The sequence below is a fragment of the Pan troglodytes genome, chromosome 13 (assembly GCF_028858775.2).
Source record: "Pan troglodytes isolate AG18354 chromosome 13, NHGRI_mPanTro3-v2.0_pri, whole genome shotgun sequence".
NCBI classification, from domain to species: Eukaryota; Metazoa; Chordata; class Mammalia; order Primates; family Hominidae; genus Pan; species Pan troglodytes.
In genome coordinates, this window is record NC_072411.2 from 50,069,381 (window position 1) to 50,093,137 (window position 23,757).

Genomic DNA, 23,757 nt, shown 5'->3' on the forward strand with positions numbered 1-23,757 from the left:
AGAGGAAGTTGAAGAAATTTAATTTTTTAATTCTTATTTTTCTTTTAACTTATTGTCAATAAATTATCTTCATTTCATGTTGATCTTAAGTTTTAAGCCTCTTTGGACACTAGTTTCTGTCTGTATTAAGTAATTAACAGTCTAATAACTGAAAATTCAAGGAATGCCCAAAATATTAAGAGCATTATAAAAAAATAATTGATTAAGCAACTTTTATTAAGAAGAAAATATCACAAAGATGTAATAAATTGTAAGAGACAAGGAAGATATGTACAAGTCTTCATTAAATAAACAGCGTACCACATAACATTTGATGAATTCTGCCAATGCTTGAAGTTGAAAATTGATGAAGGTACTTCATCAGGTGATCTTGAACTTAATTTTCTCGCATTCTCAGGTACAGCAGACCATGCTTTTACAGCAGATTGGCATCTAAAAATAAGAACTATAGAATTTAGAGCTTATTTATTTGTTTACTTATTTTTAAAACATTCCAATTGAGACAATACCAGCATTGATTCATTTTCCATGCAATATCTAGCAGGCTACTTTTAATTAATAGACCAACAGTGTTTGGAAAGCTTATTAGAATGTTTGACAGCCTGGGCACCATGCTGAAACCTCATTTCTGCAAAAAATGCAAAAATTAGCCAGGCATGGGGGCAAGTGCCTGTAGTCCCAGGTCCTTTGGAGGCTGAGGTAGGAGGATCACTTAAGCCTGCGAGGTCAAGGCTGCAGGGAGCCGTGATGATGCCACTGTACTCCAGCCTGGGTGACACAGTAAGACCCTGTCACTAAACAAAAGAATGTTTGAAAAGACAGTTTACTAAATTTATCTAATAATTCTAAGAGGTCAGTGTACCTCTTAAATAGAAATGAAGTTTCACTTGTGCATTTTTCAGGGATTGATACGTTTCTTCTATTTTACAGCTTTCTACTGTTGTTTAGCAAAGTGTATTCCAAGGTCCTCTAGTTCTGTGATAACTTAATAGGTATGATTATCCTCGCATCTGAAAAAACCCAAAAGGCTGCTTCATCAAATAAGGTTTAAAAACCATGATTATGATTAACGAATGCTGGATAAACATTTTTACTGCAATATTTTTTCAAGGGGTCTTAATATGTAATTCTTCTGAACTTCTAATAATGGTCACTAACATTTATTGAGTACTTTGCGCCACTCATTGTGCTAAACGTCTTGTAGACATTATCTTATTTCATCATTATAACAAACAAACATTCTGAGGAACATACTTAATGAAGTGTTTCTTCATATTTCACTGCTTATAAACACCTACCCAAAAATTTAACGTGAAGAATACAAAAGTGAGACAAACATCATTTTCTTTTGTTGCATCCTTAGCGGCTTTGAGAAAGAAAGGTCATGAAAATTATTTTTAAAGTTAAGTGCTGAGCTTATCAATATGTTTTTACACTCTTCTAATTACTATTACTCACAGATGACCAATGATAAACATTATACCCTTTTTATTAATAGGCGACAACCTGTAGAGCTTTCAGAGACATTCCTGGGTTTGAACATTGGCTCCATAGACTGAATACTACAATATAGAACCTTTAACGAGCTGTTAAAGTTCTGAACTTTAGTTTATCAGTAAAATTAGTACGGTAATGCATATCTCAGAGTTGTCATGACTATGAATGATAGAGTATGAAGTCCTAGAATGTTGTGGACATTCACTAAATTTTTTCATTTTCCTTCTCTCCTATTACTAATAGCATCTACTACCATAGTAGATGAAAAAAATGAAAAAATGGATTGTTACCTTTATTAAGAACAAAATATCACAAAGATGAATTAATTGTAAGAGAGGGAAGATATGTGCAAGTCTTCGTGGAATAAGCAGGGTGCACTATTAGTAATAGTAGAAGGCGAGAAGGAAAATGAAATTATATTACTATTAATAACTGTTCTATAATCTGTATGTTATGCGTTAAGAATTTTTTCTTTTTTTAGAAATAAAATTATCTGTTAATCTTAAAGCTATTTTAAAGCTTTCTTGAACTCCTACATTTTTCTGAGGACTGATATACTTCATTTTTGTGCTGTTCTGCACTTTGCCAACACAGTAAGACCCACAAATTGGACATCTGTAAACATGAAACTCAGATGGTGGAGAAATTTGAATAAATGCTCCCCAAGTTGGTTAATGTAAATATTCTCATAACTTACAGCATTGGTTTTGGTGATTGTTATTAAGTGAAAAAATATGTAAATATATTTTCTTTCCTTGTCTTTGTTTCCTCACATTAGGTAGGCAATATTGCAAAAACGTTAAGAGCACGGACCCTAGAGCCAGACTGTCTGGATTCAAATCCCTGCTCCACCACTTAACTAGCTATGGGATATTCTGTGCCTCAGTCTCTTCATTAGTAAAATGGGCCTAGTCAGTTGTGTCCACCTCAGGGTTATTTAGTGAGTTTAGATATAATCAATGCTTTAGATATATACAATGCTTTAAAAATGCCTGGTACATGCTAAGTGACACAAAAGTATTAACTGTTATAGTGATTATATGTGTTGTCTTCATATTAGTTGTACTATAGAAAATAGTGACTAGTATATTATGGTAAATCTTTAACTTGGTAATATTTCATTTGGTACAATAAAACAAATTCTATTTATAGTTCTTTGAAATGTATACCAGACTTTTCAAATGACACTTTTATGTGTCTTTTTACATTTGCCAGATTCTTTACATTATTGTTTTACTTCTTGTTGAGGGAGATAGTGGGAAAAATATCTTTGTTGTTTCTCATAAAGAAACAGACATACAGAGTGTTTAGGACCTTTTAAAGTATAGCAATAAGAAAGTCAGTGGAAAGACTAAAATTAGAACCCAACATATTCCATGTGCCAATGTGTTGAGCCAAGCTATCTGTTCTCCTTATTGAGAATTCAAACAACAAAACTATTAGTTGGCATTCTCCTCATTGAGAATTCAAACAACAAAACCATTAGTTGGCAAAGTAAATGTAAAGATATGTTCTTCTGTTGTTTAAAAATTGTATTAGCTTGTGTCTGCTTTGGATATATCCTCTTACTTAAGGTTGGTTCACTCAAAGATTACTTGAAAAGTTTGATTTAAATGGGTGTAGACAATTAAAGTTAAGTATTGGGCTAGCCATCCCTTAGGACATTTAAGGGCTGAATATCTTTTTTAGCCATCAACTGGCTTTTTCTCCATCTTTGATGAACTAGGTCAAAAACTCCTATTTCTCATAGTCAGTACTCTAGTACTATATATGGGCTCAGTGCTCCTGTGAGCCATCCTAGAAACTTAACTGTCATTCTTAATATTTCATTTCTATTAAGTGATTCCAAGTTTCAGGGAATAAATTAGTGAGCAATGAGGTTTTGAACAGCACTAGATTTATAAGATGAACAGTATCTATGTTTTAATTTTCATATTAAAGAACATTTTAAATAGGTTTTTATTTTTTCTTATTTAAACTATTACAGAGTGTGTAACTCATAAGTTTAAGAAACTGATGAACAGTTTGGTTGGGGGACCCAGAAAATAATAAATATTGGCAATCAAAACACTCAGAAGCATTTTTAAAGAGATAATTATAAATGGTTGCATAGATAACAAAAAGTAATTTCAAATTTATAATTTATGCTCATAATTGCTTAAGACGTAGGGTTTTTATGTAAAGGCAGAATGAATTTTCTCTTCCAAAATAACCAAACTTAACATTTAGTATACTACTCTAAAAATTGCAAACACTTAATGGAGATTTTTACATAAAGGCCACTTTTATTGTAGAAAACTAAACAAAGATAATTTGTTTGTTTCAAATAACCAAGTATTGACTGGATTCTGGTACACAACATCCCTGGTATTTTTCATATGAAATAATGCTTAAATGTTATAAACAAGTTCTACAAAATGTTCTAAAATCTTTTTTGGTATTTTCTTATATTCATTCTGCATAGAATCAGGAAACCTAATCACCCAGTAACCCAGTTTGAAAACTCATATTATTTTGTAAATCCTGATGTAATTAAACCACTTTAAATTTCTGCTAAAAAATATCAAGTTATATTTACATATGCTTTTTTAAAGTTATGCCTTGTGAAAAATATTATTATCTTTAAATGAGACAGTTAGAGACATCTTAAACTATTAAGGTTAACATCAGCTGCTAAGAGACATCAAATCCTGATTCAAGAGAATAGTAATATTTTCATAAGCAGAAATTTTTCTCAAAGAGAAAAAACAGAATGTGCAGTGTATTCGCATTATAAATGCAGTTAGGAAAAATGCATTTACAGAAAGTCCCAGGACTTGAGAAGCAAGCTCAGGTTTTTCATAGTGATGTAGAGAAGCATAAATGTTCATTAATTCAGTTACTCATTCTAAAAATATTAAGTATTTACTGTATGCCAGTTATTCACCTATGAATAAGACAGGCAAGGACTATGGAGCTTATAGTCTTTCCACTGAAGACCAATACTAAGGAAATATTTATGAGTGATATACATTACAAAAGAACAAACAGTTCTTTTCAGCTATTTAGAGAATGCAGATACAAGTTGAGTTGTAAAGCAAACATTTCTAGGTGATAATAATAAAAGCATTAATTTTTCATTCTCTCAATGTTTTGGATCAGGAAAAAGAGACCCAGAAAAGGTCTCTTATCCAAGGTTATATAACAACTGGTATATCTGGTACCTCGGTCCCCTGCCTCCTAGTGTATTAATATCTGCCATAAGAAATAAAGCAGGAATGTGAAAGAGAAGAAAGTCAGGCAGGATGCCTAGAAAGTTCAACCAGACACTGGATTTCAGTGTAGTCTATATAACAGGAGGAATCACATTTTTAAAACTTTTTTTATGCTTGTTTTATACATTTCTTTTCAGTTTCTTTTAGCATTTACTAAATCTTTCAGGACTTTGCTAAGTTCCATACATCTACAAAATTTCTAAACAGGAGTCTTATGTCCCTGGAAGCAAACTATGTTGGTACTATGGTTCCTAAATCTCATCTCTACAAAAACTTTTCAGGGTTATATCTTTTTTCTTTTTTCTCAGTAAAGAAGGTTGTTTTCTTTAATTACCTTGAATTTAATAAGTACAGTCTTATCATTGCTGACAAAAAAAAAAGAAAAAGAAAACTTGAGGATTGGGGAAATTAAGGACACATTTTTTTTTCCTGGGATGGTTTTGATGTAACACCAGTTTGAAATCTTCTTACTGTGAATTAATCTTCACTGTATCTGATAATAAAAGAGTTTATAATAAGTTAGAAAGCGTATCCCATCAATCACATTTAAGGTTTTGACTAAACTAACGGATAAAGATTTGTAAGGAAGTTAGGTGATTTTATCTTACTGTCCATTGTATTTTTTTAATTTGGTTTTTGATGTTACTGTTTAAATTATACCAGGTTAACGAAGGGTTTGATTTTTGTTTCAAAAATATATATTAAATAGAAAAACTGAGTACACATCCTAATACTTACTTTGACTTGGGGACAGCAAAGCACAATTATAGGATCACACTTTGAGAAGTAAATAAACTGTTTGAAAACTGAGTCTGCAAAGCTAGACATAGTAACAACAGGAAACATCCCACCTACAATGCATATGGCAAAGGAGAAAGATAGTGCAGCAGACTACAGACAAAAATAATAGCTGAGAGCTGAAAACAAGTATTCTGCTTTACAACCTTAGATCTGTCATCTCAAAAATAGAGATAATCTTTCTTCAAAATATAATATGGTGATGTGAGCATATTTTAATTTATAAGAAAAATCTTTTTCTTTAGGTATCCCATATCATATTTTTGCATTCTTTATAGTGGAGGGTACAATGTCTCCTGTATGTTTTAAACCTTATTATTTTTCTGGTGTGTATTTGTTGTTTTGTCTTCTAGGGACACATACTATTTTTACTTTACTAATGTGCCAAATTTTAAGAAATTTAATACTTAAAAAACCGAATATGCAAAGTTCGTAAAGTAAATGGTGAGAAGATTTCACTGAAGAATTGCTTTAAATAGAAAGCTCTTCTGATGTACTTAAGTGTTTGTAAAGTCACTTCCTACCCTGGGCTAAAAGAGACACAAGAAAACTCGAGGCTTAAAATGTTGGAAATCACTGTTGCTTGAATAGTAAGCAGAAATGAGGGTAAATCATTTCTGAAATTTTAAGTATAAACTAATGAAAAATTGCTCTGCTATAGAAATTGCATTTTCATCTACTTGAATATATTCATTTTATTAAGTGGGTTACTACTGTGTATTCTTTAATTTCATTATCTTCAAGATTATAGAGTCTATATGAAAATACTATGTGGAATAGGAGTTATATTTTATAAGGAGTTGCTGTGTTTTAAGGAGTTATGTTAAAATGACATTATCTGGTGAGTGTCAGTTAACCACAAGGGTACTGGCCAGTCAGTTATGTTTCAAAATACCTGTTACTTAGTTTGAGAAAAAGTGACTTTGGGCACATATTCCTGCTTCTTATTTTGTAAAAGGGAATGCTGTGGTTTGTAATACTAGGCTATTGTCTAGTTTGATTCAAAGCACCCTACTCCATTCAGCCTGGGCAAGATAGTGAGACCCCATCTCTACAAAAAATTTAAAAATTAAGGGCGGGAGGAGGGAGAGGATCAAAAAACTATGTATTGGGTACTATGCTTATTTCTTGGGGGACAAAATAATCTGTGCACCAAACTCCTGTGACATGCAGTTTACCTATCTGACAAACCTGCACATGTACCCCTGAACCTAAAATAAAAGTTAAAAAGTAATAACTAAATAAATAACAAATAAGCTAGACATGGTGGCACGAGCCTGTAGTCCCAGAAGGAAGAGGTGGGAAGACCCCTTGGGCCAAGAGGTCAAGACTGCAGTGAGCCATGATTGTGTGACTGCACTCCAGCCTTTCATAAAAAAATCCCTGCAAAAGCACCCTACTGGTAGATAATATCTTCTTTAAAATTATAAATAATGTCATGTTCATTAAATCTGAGTGTGTATACTATATGGACAGAATAGATTATCCAGCCTTTTGATTCTTTAATTCTATCTCTCTGTGATCTAATTAAATAAAACTAAGTTACTTTGATGTATATATGGGTATTTATATCATTATTAATTCATAATAAGGCAAAATAAATAATTGCTGTAAGTGACAATGATAGCTTTTTGAAAAATATAGCCAACATTATTTCTGTTATATTTATTCAAACTCCCAATTTTGATAACAAACACAATTTAATCTTTATCATATATGTGTATCCATTAATTTATTTTTGGCCCCATCCTTAACAGTTAAACATATTATGGCAGTAGTTTTTGTTTTTGCGTGCGTTTTTCTCCTAGGTCTGGAATAACTATTCTTGACCCTGTGGGTGCACATTAAAATCATGTAGGACCAGGCCCTAAATTTTAAATCAAAATCTTTGAGGGTGGAGGCCCTGGTATTTTTTAAAGCCCCTCACGTGATGGCTTTACAAAATAAGCCACAAAAGCACTGGTAGATGTTATCTACCAGTGATATGCTTTTGTGGAGTTTTGTTTGTTTGTTTGTTTTTGAGTCAAGATCTAGCTCTGTCACCCAGGCTGGAGTGCAGCGGAGCAATCATGGGTCACTATAGCCTCAACCTCCGGGCTTAAGTGATCCTCTAACCTCAGCCTCCTGGGACTACAGGCTCATGCCACCATGCCCAGCTTATTTATTGAAGTCCAGCCAGTATCGAGAATTACTGTGCTAGGGCTATGATCCCCTGTGTTAACATTTTCTTACCTTGCTCTTGAAGGATCGTTAAACACCAGTTCACGGGGAGTTGGAGGGCTGACGACACTACAGAATCTGGACTCTATGACTTGTTTTGGGAGTAACAGGAGGGTGTGATGAGGAATTTCTGTGAAGGTGACTTCTGGATCCTCAGCTTCAATTACTGAAACTATGGAGAGACATGAAAGCACCCCACCCTGGCTCAGGTCAGGAAAGAATTAGGAGAGGGGACTTCTGACTGGTTAGGTGAAATTGAGGAAGGGTTAGAAGTTCAGGAAAGTAATACTTAAAAGTAGCAGATTGTATAGACACTCTTGTTCTGAAGTACCTTGAAATGGATTTGGAGAAGAACCACCATCAGGCCATCATGGATGATCTTTCTCAGGAGAAAGATGAGAACCAGTTTACAACAGGCCATCTAGTTTAACAGCTTTCACTCTTGTACCTGTACACACGTTACACACTTACGCATACTCATGTACATCATACACACAAACACTCGTTATTCTAAAGCAAGTAAGATGATGCAGAGATTGATTACTGGGGCAAAAGAAGGTTCTGCCTTGGTCTTCACTGCCTTTCTTCTGCTTTCCACCCATCTTTCCTCTCTCCAAAAATGTAAAAGTCCTTTAATACCTACTTGCTTGTACTTGAAATTTTTTAAGGGGAACAAACTTTCTTCTTAAACAAATAAGAAAGTCTTAACATGGAAATATACACAGAAATCTTCTCAGAGCATTGTATGGTCTTTTAACAAGTTAAAGCCATCTTTATCCTTTCCTATATTTTAATCTGAGAGAGAGTGATAAGGAGAGAAAAGCTCTGGCCACCTAAAGGGGACTGTCTTCTACTTCGTTGTTTACTATTTACTTTTAATTGTGAAGAAAACCTAAAAATATATGTGCAAAAGTACTTATAACCTACCAAACCTCTGCTGAGCACTTTCGTTGCAGATACATCATTAGCATATAATACTCTTGCTTTCAAGAGATGTGGAATTTCTCTTTTATAAGAATCTATGTGGATATAAATAGTGGTGATCAAGGCACTCTTAACACTAAGAGTTCAGTGATGATACATCTCTGTCCTTTCTTGGCAATTTTTGCTACCGTTTATTTTTAGTGCCTATATAACATTTTAAAGTTGCATCCTCCTTTTTATGACTGATGAGAAGCATATGCCTCTATGAGGAAGAAAAGGTATTTATGACTTACAGAAAAAAATTTCTCACAGCTATGAGTAAGCTATAGGGAACTGAAAACAAGAGGCCAAAGAACCTTTTTTTTTTTTTTAATGGCCTTGGATACATAAAGATATTTAGACCAGCTTTCAAAAATAAGAACAGTTTTTAAAATTGACCATATCGAGCCTCAGTACGTTATTCTAAAACACAGCTTTATAGTTCCTCTATAATCTACATTAAATGAAGAGTAAAATAAAACTACAAATTTAGGAAGATGAGGAGGACCAAAAAAACTACAAATAAGGTAAATAAGAAAAATTGCAAACCTCAAAACTCTTACAAAGAAAATTATGATATTAATAGTTTCCTTACTCACATTTGGTAATTGTATAAAGACTGCAGAGTTACTACCTGTACATCTGAAAAAGGGGAAAAAGGACCTAACCAGTGTTGCTGAAAGAAATTTTACAAATAAAGGGATCGATCTGGTAGCTAGTCAGGTTTATTTTTACCTGGGATTTAGGGCTTCCTGAGGCAATGTAGCCTTTACCCTTTTTTAGGTCTTAGCTCCCTTTGAAAATCTGATGAAATCATTAGATTTGGGAGGTAGGATGTCTTGTATAAAAAATTTTGTATGGGCTTGTTTATGTATTTCAGGGGGTTTGTGAGTGCTCTGAAAACGAATGAACTCCTAGACCACCTGTATCGGAATCACCTGAGTTGCATATTAAAATTGCAGACTATTGGACTCCACCCTAATCTTATTGTATTAGAATTTCTAGGCCTGGCGCTGCGGCTCACACCTGTAATCCCAGCACTTTGGGAGGCCAAGGCAGGTGGATCACGAGGTCAGGAGATTGAGACCATCCTGGCTAACACAGTGAAACCCTCTCTCTACTAAAAATACAAAAAAAAAATAAAAATAAAAATAAATAAATAAATTAGCCGGGCATGGTAACGGGCACCTGTAATCCCAGCTACTCCTGAGGCTGAGGCAGGAGAATCGCCTGAACCCAGGAGGTGGAGGTTGCAGTGAGCCAAGATCGTGCCACTGCACTCCTGTCTGGGCGACAGAGCAAGACTCCTTCTCAAATAAATAAATAAATAAATAAATAAATAAATAAATAAATAGACTTTCTAGTTACTTGGGCTCAGGAATCTAGATGTTAACAAGGATTGCCTGATGGTTCTCTTTCCATCACTAAAGTTTGAGAATCACTGCTCTAGAGCTTTATGGATTACACCAGTTCTGCCTTTGGCCTAGAAGCAGGTTTTCTTATTCCCTGTTCAGTGATACTTGACTCACCATATGTTGCGTACCAATTTCTTACCCATCTACAAAATCAGGATTGTAAAGAAAGATATTTGTGCTGGGTTGATCATTTTAGTTGAAGGAAATAAGTCATTAGAAATACATATTTTAGATCCTGGGTCTTTCAGTACCTATGATTTGCAAAATAAGTAAATTTAACTTATTTCCAGTCTTTTGTAAAACATATTTATTTGCTCTAAAAATGTATCTGCAGTTATTTAAGTGTTTAATACATCAGACTGGGATTTTCAATTATAGCTACTTGAAAATACTGCTAACTCAGAATAATTGAGGTCGGATCCAGTGTAAATTTTGGGGAAGCATGACTTACAGAATTAAATTAAAAATATATGCAGTTTAACTTCAGATGTATGTAGTGATATGAACTGTCTCCAAGAAGAGTCATCTCTATATCTGAATAAAGCTTATTTGTAATGCATATATTAAGTGGTGTTATGTAAATCATTGCTTTTAAGATAATTTAAAAACTGCTTGAAAATAATATGCAAAATTTGACCAAACATTTCCTTGCAAATCTTGTTATAGTCTTAATTTATTTTTGCTGGTTTACTTCACAGATAAATTTAGAATTGAACTTTAGTCTAGTAGGGACATGCCATTATCTCATTTCCAATTATTGGATCTGGATTAATGAGTGAGTATGCCCATGGGGCTGAACTATTTAGTATTAAGCAGAAACATTTTTATACCATGACACTGAGAACCAGGTTACAAGTCTAGTATTCCTGTGACTTTTTTAAACACAGAAGAAAAAGTTTCCTAGACAAGGATTATGCCATGTATTTTAGTCAACTTTCTCATCAAATGTGTTGTTGGGAGTCACGGGAGACCAGGTAAAATAATGTAGATGACTCAGTGAAGGATACTTGTTGCTAAGAGGAAATAAATAAATATAAGATGATTAGTGGGTAAGTCAGAAATACCTTTTCTGTGTGGGAAAAATATATGCTATTGTTATTACTATTCATTTGTATAATAAAAGTGCCTGTTAATGTTTATCTGTGTCTTCCTTAAAAGCAAATTAAAATTAGTTCAGTAAATATTATGTAAAATCTGTTATTCCTAAAGTCCTTATTTCTGAGAAACTACATGAAAATACCTTATAAAAATTTTTCATGTCTCCTGCGGTCATCCAAATTTATGTAAAGATAATAGTTTTGGTAATTACTCTACAAAGATTAAAATTTAGTTGGTGATTTCCCTGCTGCCTCTTATTTTCCTCAGTAAAAATTTATGTTTTACTATAAGATGATACTGATTTTTATGGTATATTGTTTGGTAACTGTTGAATTCAATTTCTTGGTTCCCTTTGACTTTGTCCTCATGTATTCCTCAGTGGCGCACACGTGCACACATGCACACAAATACATCATTATGTCTCTGTAATAAGAGGTGTATTATATTTTCCTATTTGACAAAATGGAGTATAATGGTTATAATAGCAGCTTATTTTTGATAAGCATACTAACTGGTACATAGTAAATACATACTGTGCATGCATTATGTCATTTATATCCACACAGTCACCTTCAGATTCAGTACAATTTGTATTCCCGTTTTACAGATGAGAAAGCATATTTTGGTGAACTCAACCAAGGTTACACGACTAGTAAATTTTAAATGAGATTTAATTTCAGTACTTATTAACCATTATGCATTGCTAAATTTGAACATTACTTTAAAATATAACTTCTAAAGTGTTCATATTAGAAACCTATAAATATACATAGATTTGTCTCCTAATTACGAAGAACACATGAAGGAAAGAAAGATATTAATTTGGTTGCTTATCATATGCCAGACATAGATATAGATGCTTATATGTATGGCATTTAATCCTTATCTGTGAGGTAGGTCTTTTTATGCCTTTCTATAGATTTAAATTAAAGGTTCAGTTTAGTAACTTGCTCAAGGTTATACAGAATGTGGCAGAACTAATATCTGACCCCATAGTGCTTATAACTGGTAAATAAAAAGCAACTTGGATTAGGTCACTTTCTCAAGTGTACTGGAGACTAATTGCTCCAAGATAAAAGGCAGATAGACTGTTATCTACTAGTAAATGTAAAGAGGAAATGTCATTTCTCTTCTTTCTCCATTGTCTTTATGCTATTAAGTATGTTAGAATTTGTATATAGCAATCTAGAAATTTTGAAAACTTCCCCTCTTAATCCTAGAATGGATAATAAAATTGTTTCCTAATTTATGTACACAATCATGGTTCACACAAGTTAAACAGTTCACCAAGGGCTTGTTGTTAGTATTGTCTTAATGAAGGGCCTTTTTTTTTTTTTTTTTTTTTTTTGAGACAGAGTCTCGCTGTGTTGCCAGGCTGGAGTGCAGTGGTGCAATCTCGGCTCACCACAACCTCCGCCTCCCAGGTTCAAGCGATCCTCCTGCCTCAGCCCCTCGAGTAGCTGGGACTACAGGCGTGTGCCATCACACCCAGCTAATTTTTGTATTTTTAGTAGAGACGGGGTTTCACCATGTTGGCCAGGACGGTTTCGATCTCTTGACCTTGTGATCCGCCCACCTTGGCCTCCCTAAGTGCTGGGATTACAGGCATGAGCCACTGCACCCAACCTTAATGAAGGCTTTTTATATACTAGTGATGTTATGAAAGAAATAAAATACAAGGTTTTCGAAGTTTTGTGATTGGTCGAGAAATCTACTTAAACACATCAAAATAATTCAGCATATGATTAAGTTGTAGACTGAGTGGTTAGCAGTATAAGTCCCTGAGGTCTTTCAAACTGAGTATTTATGTAATTACTCATTAACATCTCCCACAAACCTCTTTTGCTTGTATTTACTTTCTTGGATGGTGCTGTCCCTGTCTACCCCAATTCCCCAAGTTAGAAATATCATAGTCCTCTTCCACCCCTTCTTTACGTCCATAGTCAGCCTATCACCAAATCGTATAGAATTGTTTTCCTTCCTAATTCCTAAATCCGCTCAGTTCTATCTTTGTGTTATGCACATTGCTGCTAGTTTAGTTCATTCCTTGACTAGAGAATGGTAGTAAGTAGTCTCCTTAGCTAATTAATCTGCCTCTACTTTTCTGTACTCTGGGCCATATTCTGTCTTTTGCTGAGTTGTTACCAAACATAAACCTGGTTATGTCACTACCCTAATTAAAAACCTTGTGGATTATTCCTTTTTATTGGTTTATATAAAATCCTATTTTCAATCTGAAGTATAAGCCCTTCATCTTTATATCTTATGTCAACTTAGACCTCCAGCTTCATCTCCCATTACTTTTCCCCTTATGATGTCTTTCATCGCAGCTAACCAACCCACTTCCTCTTCAAGATTATGTTGTGCTCCTTCAGGTCTCCTTGGCTTTATTCACATGCTGTCTTTTGTACAGTGCCTCTTGCCTTATCCACCGTCTCCCCCAACATAGTTTTACTGCAAATCCCAAATCAGGTGTCACTTCTTATCAAATCATCCTGGCCATCCTCAATTTTCCCCTTCTTAGTTAATGATGCACTCATTTAACTTTTATGATCATATAAGATGGTTGTCTTTTTACTTCTAGTGTCAGTCACCAAGATTATCAAGTTCTTGCTTTGTTTTCTTTTGCATCTTCAAATCTAGCTCAAGCCATAACTGAGACCATGACCTTTACTAAGGGTCATACAAACCTGAATTGAAGTAAGGGCTCTGCAACCAAAAGAAATGGAGTACATTTTGCGTGGAGACAGAGGAAGTTTTAAAAAGGATCATGGGCAATGGCAATTCTAGATGTTTTTTACATCCTGCTTGGCCAGAATTAAGCAGATAATACCTGAATATACGAGAAGGCCAAATTGGGAGATGTAGAAATTGTTAACCAATATTTTTACCAAGTGCCTTGATAAATGTTTGTGTTTGTGCCACACAGGCAGTAGGGGTACAAAGATGAATAAGAAAGGAACTCTGCCTTTGAAGAAATTTAGAGTGACTAGGGGAGAAAGACATGTAAATAAATGTATAAGGTCATCTAGAGTATTCATTTAATGAAGTAATTGTAAAGAACAGCAAGCAACCACTTAGGATGAGAATACCTCCTTTGGCAGAATGGCCCTAAGTCCAAAGTGATACCTTAGCTAAATTTTAAGTTATGAGTTGGAATTCTACAATCGCATAAGATGGTAAGGGTTTCCTAGACTAAGAGAACAGCATGTGCAAAGACACGAGTTACAAAAGCAGCAAAACTAGAGAAACCATTGTTTGTGAGATCTCATACATAGAGTTGTTTATTTTAGAAAGCCTCACAAAGAAGCCTCTAGTAAGATACTATAGATAATTCCCAACTTAAATATGCTGTCTTGAAACAATCCTCTTATATCAATTTATTCATTGTTCTTTCCCTTTGAAGTCTAAGGTGGATAGGAGCATAAACTTTGGTGATGATTAATTTAAGTTCAGATCCTGAAACATTCTGTCTCTGTAAAGCATCATTTTACCTGTTCAAAAAAAGGTTACTAACTACCTCCTTCTCATGGTTTTTTGGAAGATTCAGAGGGATAATGCATACAAAGTTGTTGACACAATGCCTGGTCCGTCTCAGTAGGACTCGAGAAACGTTAACATATATTAAGGCTCCTGATAGGCCTTTTTTGGTTTCCCACCCATTTATTTAAGAAATTGTTTTTTAAATGCTTACTACTTATTAGGTGCTGGAATTATGAAGATGAGTAAACACAACATCTGCCTTTGAAGAATTTATAGTTTAGTGAGGATATGCACATACCTATGTTGAAAATCAACAATAATAATACAACCTGGCAAATGCTTTAGTGGAGAGTTTTGTGAGAAAATAAGAACTGAGAAAAGAAGCCGCCAAATCTATTTTTGGACATTAGCAAAGTCTTCTTCAGGGAGCACTGACCTGAAGAATGAAGAGCAGTTTGCTGTTTTGGAGTTGGAGAGTAGAGAAGAGTAAGGCTTTCCAGGAATGAGGAAGAACATATTCAAAAGGAGGGTCAAGGTAACATGACTTGTTCAGTAAAAGACAAATGATAACCACTAAAAGAGAAAAGAATGGAGTAGAAAACAGGGGACTGAATGTACTCAGGGGAAACTCTGTGGTTGAAAAGTCCCCCAGAAGGCCTGAAGTTACTACTTTGCTCCCTTGAGAAAAGAAGTGAATAAATTTCCTAGGGTGGGTATGAGATAAGCCTCTCTGTGAAAAATTGCCCTGTCTCATCCTGGGATGTTGGAATAGTCTAGTCCACTCTTCTGACATGAATTCTTGTGTACTCCCAGAAAGTACTGCAGTGCTCAAAGGGTGAGGCAGGAGGAGCAAAGAAATAGAATTTCATTAGTAATGTTAGTGTCTGAGAAGTGGTGCCAGCAAGAGTCATATTGACCACATTGTGGGAAATGGTAAAAAAGAAGCATTTTCCTGTGGTTGCTGGGAGTTTCTGGTAACATGTGATGGATTGACTGGACTGTGGCTTGACTAGACAGTGGCATCAACCTGTGTATTCACTGGTTCTCAGCTGCCCAGTGATTGTACCCAGAAATTGGACATCACCTTAGCTCTTTAGAAGCTAGAAATCTTGTGGCAAGTGGATTTCGTGCACCATCCATTCTTCACTTTGCTTTGAACCAAGGGAGGAATTTGGATAGCACTAGAAATTTATGGAAATCTGTCAGTGGGAGCTAGCCATAGAATAATTGTTATGCTGTGGTTTTGCACTCCAGCTGTATTTCTAGCTAGTTAGGACTATGGCAATATCTTTTGAACAAGAAAGCAAACAGGAAAAATAACTGAAATTTGTTGAGTAATTACTGTATACCTAGTACTGTAGTACTTGCTTTCTGTGGGGGAGAAGGGTGGCTTTCATTTTTTATTGAGATAAAATCCACATAGCATGAAATTTACAATTTAAATCATTTTAGAGCATGCAATTCCTTGGTTTTCAGCATATTCACATTTTTGTGGAGCCATCACCAAATCTAATTCCAGAATATTTCTATCTCCCTGAAAACAAACCCTATACCTGTTAGCAGTAACTTCCAAGTACCTCCCTCCTTCCCATATCGTCTGGCAACTTCTAGTCTACTTTCTAACTATATAGATTTGCTTATTCTGGACATTTCATATAAATGAATTTATATAATATGTGGCCTTTTGTGTCTGGCTTCTTTCACTTGAATAAGGTTTCATTCATATGCTAATGTGCATCAGTACTTCAATCTCCTTTATGGCTAAGTAATTTTTCATATGAGGATCTACAACATTTTGTTTATCCATTCATCAGTATTTGATGATGGACATCTGGGTTGCTTTCACTTTTTGGTTATGGATAATGCTGCTGTAAACATTTGTGTACAAGTTTTTGTGTTAACATATATTTTAACACATTCCTAGGAATGTAATTGCTGGGTCTCATGGTGACTCTATGTTTAACATCCAAGGAACTACCAAACTGTTTTTCAAAGTAGCTGCACCATTTTCATTAGCATACGAGGGTTCCAGTTTCTCAACTTCCTTACCAACACTTGTTGTGTCTTTTTTGTTACAGCCATCAAGTGAGGTTGAAATTTTATCTCATTTGGTTTTGATTTGCCTTTACTGATGGCTAACGATGTTCCAAATGTTTTCATGTGCTTATTAGCCATTTGCATACCTTCTTTAGAGAAATGTTTATTCAAATCCTTTTCCATTTTAGAGAAATGATTATTCAAATCCTTTTCCACTTTTTGGTGTTTGCCTTTTCATTATCTTTTTATTATTGAATTGTAAGAGTTCTTTATATATTTTGGATACTAGACCCTTATCATATATGATTGCAATATTTTCTCCCATTCTGTGTGCTGTCTTTTCACTCTCTATAATGTCATTTGATCCACAAAAATTTTGTCTCATTTATTTTTTTCTTTTGTTACTTTAACTTTTGGTGTTAATTTAATAGATTATTGCCTATTCCAAGGTTATGAAAATTTACATTATATCTTGAAGAGACTATATCCCCCCATTGAATTGCCTTAGCACTCCTGTCAAAAATCTGTTAATCAAAGACATATGGGTGTATTTCAGGCTTTCAGTAATATCCTGTTGGTCTGTACGTCTCTCCTTATATCAATACTACACTGTTTTGATTACTGTAGCTTTGTGTAGTAAGTTTTGAAATCAAGAAGTGTGTTTCCTTACTATAGTTTTTTTGTTTCTTGATTTTTCTAAGATTGTTTTAGCTATTCAGGGTTCCTTATATTTTCATATGAATTTTAAAATCAGCTTGTCCCTTTCTGAAAATGAAAAATAGACTGTTGAAATTTTAGTAGGAGATTGTATTGAGTCTGTGGATCAGTTTGGGAATTATTGCCATCTTAACAGTAGTAACTCTTCCAATCCATGAACAGTATGTCTTTTCATTTCTGTACATTTCCTTTAATTTTTTAAACAGTGTTTTGTAGTTTTCAGTGGACAAGTCTTACACTTCTTGGCTAAATTTATTCTTAAGTATTTTATTCCATTTAATGCTATTGTAAACAGAATTGTTTTCTTAATTTCATTTTTGGTTTGTTCATTGCTAGTTTTTAGAAATACAACTGCTTTTTGCATATTAATTTTGTATTCTGCATTTTTGCAGACCTTATTAGCTCTAAAATATTTTAGTGGATTCTTCCGGGTTTTTTTATACATAAGATTATGTCATCTGCAAATAGAAATAGTTTTATTTCTAATCTGGATGTCTTTTCATTTCTGTTTTTCTTTTTTTTTTTTCTCCCAGTTTCCCTGGCTGGAATGCTTAGTACTATATTGAATAGAAGAGGTGTGAGCAGACATCCTTTTCTTGTTCCTGATTACTTAGGGGAAAGCTTTTACTGTCTTACCATTATGTTAGTTTTGAGGTTTTCACAGATGTTCTGTCAGGCTGAGGAAATTTCCTTCTGTTCCGTTTGTTGAGTGTGTGTGTGTGTGTGTGTGTGTGTGTGTTGTCATGAAAGGATGTTATATTTTGTCATATGCTTTTTCTGCATTTGTTGAGATGATCATATGGTTTAATATAATCACTTAATTATGATATAATAATTCTTCTAGATTAAATTTTATAGTGTTTTGTTGAGTATTCTTGAATTTATATTTATAAGAGCTATTGATCTATAGTTTTCTTGGGATTTCTTTGGCTTTTGTGTCAAGATATGCTGGTCTTACAGTATGAGTTAAGGAGTATTCTTTCCTCTTCTGTTTTTTTAAAGAGCTTGATAAGGATTGACATTAATTTTTCTTGAATGGTAGAATTCGCCAGTGAAGCCATCTAGTCCTGGGCTTTTTATTTCTATAAGGTCAGTAGTGACATTCTTGTTATCATTCCTAATTTTACCCTTCTCTCTTTTTTTTCTTGGGTAGTCTAGCTAAAGGTTTGTAAATTTTGTTGATTATTTTAAAGAACAAACTTTTGCTTTTGTGGGTTTATTTTTCTCTTTTGTTCTAGCCTCAGTTTTGTTATCTCTGTTGTAATGTTTATTTTCTTATGGTATAAGACTGTTATTGAGTTTTTTGTTTTTTTTTTTTTTTTGAGATGGAGTCTCACTCTTGTAGCCCAGGCTGGAGTGCAATGGTGCAATCTTGGCTCACTGCAACCTCTGCCTCCCAGGTTCAAGCAATTCCCCTGCCTCAGCCTCCTGAGTCGCTGGGATTACAGGCATGTGACACCACACCCAGCTAATTGTGTATTTTCAGTAGAGACGGGGTTTCTCCGTGTTGGTCAGGCTGGTCTCGAACTCTCGATCTCAGGTGATCCACCTGCCTTGGCCTCCCAAAGTGCTGGTGTTACAGGCCTGAGACACCATGCCCAGCTGAGATCTTTTTTATTGTGGGCATTTACAGCTATAAATTTCCCTCTTAGCACTGCTTTTTCTGCATACTATAAGTTTTCATATGTTATGTTTTCGTCTTAATTTATCTCAAAGTATATCTAACTTTCCTTCTGATTTGTTCTTTGACCTATTGATTATTTAGGAGTATGTTGTTGAATTTCCACATATTCATGAATTTTCCAAATTTCCTTCTATTAAATTCTCATTTCATTCCATACAGTCTGATAAACCCACTTTGTTTGGTTTCAAACTTTAAAAAATATATCGGTGTTTGTTTTCTATACCATAAACATGTGACTTATCCTGGAAAATGCTGTGTATTTACTTTAGAAGAATGTGTATTCTGTCACTTGAGTCCAGGAGGCAGAAGTTGCAGTGAGCCAATATCGCATTACTGCACTCCAACCTGGGCGACAGACCCAAGAGTTCGTCTCAAAAAAAAAAAAAAAAAAAAAAAGAGAGACAATGTGTATTCTACCTGGGGTGGAGTCTCCTATAGATGTCTATTAGTTTCTAGGATTGTTCAAGCCTTCTTTTTCCTTGCTCATCTTCTATTTAGATTTGTATGTTCATTATCAAAAGTGTAGTGTTGAAGATGCCAACTGTTATTGTTGAACTGTCTATTTCTCCTGCAATTCTGTGAGTTTTTGCTTTATGTATCTTGGGGCTGTATTGTTAGGTGCACATATGTTGATAACTGTTATATCTTCTTATTGAATTGACCCGTTTTTCATTATATGATGCACTTTTCTTTCATGACAGCTGTGTCTCAGTACCACTGTTTTTACAAAATACTTTAGCATTTACATTTAAAATTTTTTATTGCCTAATATTTAATACAAAATAAAATACACGACATGGTAAATTTTGAAGCTTAATAATAAAATAAATATCTATGAACCTGTAATACCATAATAATGAGAATATAAACATTTTATTATTCTGTGTTGCTCTCTTATCCTATCTGCTTGACTCCTCCCAGAGGTAACTACTAATGTGAATTTTGGGTTTAATCATCTCTTGCTTTTTAAAAAATAGTTATATAGTCTATTTATCTTTAACAGTATATTTAGTTTGGCCTGGTTATAAAATTTATACAAAGGAACTTACACCGTATGCATTCTCTGGCTTATTTCACCCAGTATTATATTATTTGAGATTCATACATATGTTGGTGTTGGTGTGTGTACCTATAGTTTGCTCATGTTCATTGATTTGAAGCATTCTATTTAAATGTATTATAATTTATTTATCCATCCTACTAGTGATGGGTATTTGAGTTATTTCAAGTTTATTTATTTGCTGTTAGGAATACTGATCCAATGAAGTTTTTTCTTTTCTCTTTCTTTTTTTCTTTGTATCATTTTATCTTTCTTTCTTTTTTTCTTTTTTTTTTTTTTCTATGACAGGGTTTTGCTTTGTCATCCTGGCCAGAGTGCAGTGGCACAATCACAGCTCACTGCAACCTCGACCTCCTGGGCTCAAGTGATTCTCCCACCTCAGCCTGCTGAGTAGCTGGGACTACAGTTGGGCGCCACTACACCTGGCTTATTTTTAGTTTTTGTAGAGACAAGGCCTCCCTATGTTGCTCAGGCTGGTCTCAAACTCCTAAGCTCAAGGCGATCCTCCTGCCATGGCCTCCCAAAGTGCTGGGATTACAGACATGAGCCACTGTGCCCAGCGTGATCCAATGAACTTCTTTGATTATGTATAAATTCTCTTGGTGCATATGTTCAAGAATTACTCTGAGGCTACACTACTACAACAGTAGCCACTAGCCATACATCACGACTTACATTTAAATTTTATTTGATTTAAATGAAATTTTAAAAGTTAGTTATTTATCTCTTTTATTTGTGCTTAACAGCCCACATATGACAGTGGACATAGAGGACAACGCAGATATAGAACATTTCTTTTATCACAGTAAGTTCTTTGGATAACACTGCTCTAGCACAATACTTTCTAAAATGTGTCCCATGAATCACAGTGGTGATCCGTAAGCTGTCACTGGTCTGCAACAAAATAAGTACAAATATTGAGACTTTTTAGAACATTTTATGGCAACTTCACGTTGCTGCAACATCCAAGTACATGATCACTTTTACAGTCATTTTAGAAATTTAGTATTTTAGAATTTAGTAATTCATTTTCATTGTATTTTACGTAAGTATTAATTAGCAAAAGATTAGAAAGAAAGAAAAACAAGAGTTTGCTCACAGTGAATACTTTGAGAAACACTACCCTTGGGTATGTTTAGGTGGAATTGCAAGATCACAGTGTATGCTTATGTTCAACTTTATTGGATAAATTCACTACGTTTTCCAAAATTATTGTGTCAATATTATATTCCCACCATCAGAGTATGAGAGTTTCCATTGTTTTGCTGTTTCTCTGTCCCTGGCTTTTGTGTCCCTCATTTTAGATTTAAATTTTGCCAGGTGATGGATGTGAAATGGCATGTTATAATTTTAATTTACAGTTCCCCAATTGCTAATGAGATAAATATATTTTTATATGTATATAATGCATTCATGATTCTACTTTAGATTCATAGGGATTCTTTTTATGTTCTGATACTGATCTGCTTCTTAAGTGTGTTGCTAATGTCTTCTCCAAATTTGTGATTTGTGTTGTCTTTGATAAATAGAAATAGTTAATTTTAACTTAGTAGAAATTTTCTTATTTTTGTGTGTGTGTGTGCGTGTATTGTGTTTAAGAAAGTCTCCTAGAATTCTTTTTTGTCTGTTTAAGTTTTAAAGCTTTATCTTTCACATTTAGGTCTTTATACCCATCTGCACCTTGATTAAATTTCCGTTCAGGGTTTGGGATAAGGATCTAATTATTTTTGCCTTCTTTGATTAACAATCCCTTCACTGCTTATTGAATAGGTTTTTCTTTTCTTTTTTTTTTTCTTTTTTTATTTTGAGACAGAGTCTCGCTCTGTCTTCCAGGCTGGAGTGCAGGAGTGCAGTGGTGCCATCGCTCCCTGCAACCTCCGCCTCCCGGGTTCAAGCGATTCTCCTGCCTCAGCCTTCTGAGTAACTGGGACTACATGCGCGTGCCACCACGCTCGGCTAATTTTTTGTATTTTTAGTAGAGATGGGGTTTCACTGTGTTATCCAGGATGGTCTCGATCTCCAGACCTCATGACCCGCCCGCCTCGGCCTTCCAAAGTGCTGGGATTACAGTCGTGTGCCACCGCGCTTGGCCGTTTATTGAATAGGTTTTTCTTTACCATTGATTTTCAGTGTCTACTTGGTCTTATAATTGTATTTCCATATGTGTATGGGTCAGCTTCTGAACTCACTATTGTGTTGCATTGGTGAAGTAGTTCTGAATCTTCCCTTAATTGCTGTAAGTTTAGATAAGTCTTGGTAGTTGATAATGTAAGACATGTCACATAGTACTCTGTTAGAAATTTCATAATCAGTTTGGCATGTTCTATAAGAAATCTTGTGGGGATTTTGATTGGAATTGATCTAATTATTATAATTTAATTTTATGTCCAAGACCATGGAATACCTCTCCTTATATTTTACTCTACTTTAATGTCTCTCAAAGTTTTGAAATCTTCCCTGTAACTTTCTTATGTGTAGTCTTGGTACTTTAAAATTCATTTTCTACCTCTTGCTTATATAAAGAAATGCAGTTGTCTTTTGTACATTTTTTAAATATATTTGTTTAGAAAGCTTACTAAACATTCTTTTTAAATCTGATAACATATTTGTGGATTCTTGGGTATTTTTAAAAGAGATGATCATTCTCAGCAAATAATAATGCTTTTGTTTGTTCTTTTCCAAACCTTATGCCTTTTATTTCTTCTTTTGCTTTTTGTGGGCTAGAATCTACAGTGCTGATAATGAGCATTTTCTTGTAATGTTGCCAATCATAAAAGGAATACATTCCAGGTGTTACCTTTAATTATTACTCTTTTTTTCTTGTGGATGCCTTTTATTATATTTAGAAAGCTCAAATTTTTGTATAAAAGTTTATATCACACACAAATATTGAGTTATATTGAATGTGTTTATTGAGATGATAACTGTATAGTTTTTTCTTTTAATCTGTTAATGTAGTGAATTATATTTATATGATTTCCTAAATTTAACCAAAACAGACTTTGTCATGTTATCTTTTTCATACTTTCTGGATTAGTTTAAAAATGTTTAGTTTTGGCATTTTGCATTTCTGTTTAGGAAGTGAGATTGGCCTGTAATTGCCCTTTTTAAAAAATGAGTCCATACCTTTTTTCTATTCTCTGGAAGTTTTGTATAATATTAGAATTGTGTTTCTTGAATGCATAGTGAAATTCATCTATAACCTATTAAGGTTGCTTTTTGTGTGTGTGAGAGCATTTTTAACTTTTGATGTAATTTTTTTTTTTAGTTGTCAAAGGATTATTTAGAGTCTCAGTTTATTCTTTAGATAATACATTGTATTTTTCTACGAATTCATCTAAGTCATCTGTGTTTTCACATTCATTGGCATAAAGTTCTTAATATTCTCTTATTTGTTTAATGTATGCATTATTTGTTGTTTCATTTTAAATATTTAATATTTTTATTTATGCTTCTCTTGTTCTCGAATAACCCTGTAATAAGATTAGCAATTTTATTAATCTTTTTGAATAGGAACCAGTTTTTTGTATT

General features: G+C 34.0%; 1 protein-coding gene across 17 annotated transcripts in view; it reads left to right on the forward strand.

The window, feature by feature from the left end:
* The window catches only part of MBD5 (methyl-CpG binding domain protein 5), a 498,386-nt gene that overhangs the window by 12,415 nt on the left and 462,214 nt on the right, over window positions 1-23,757 (forward strand). Inside the window, exon 2 of one of the 17 annotated variants that reach the window (XM_054679014.2) lies at window positions 20,973-21,031. The exons of the other annotated variants lie outside the window; for them this stretch is intronic. The gene's annotated coding sequence lies outside the window, so the exon portion shown is untranslated. The remainder of the gene's footprint in view (window positions 1-20,972; window positions 21,032-23,757) is intronic. 17 annotated transcript variants of the gene reach the window in all.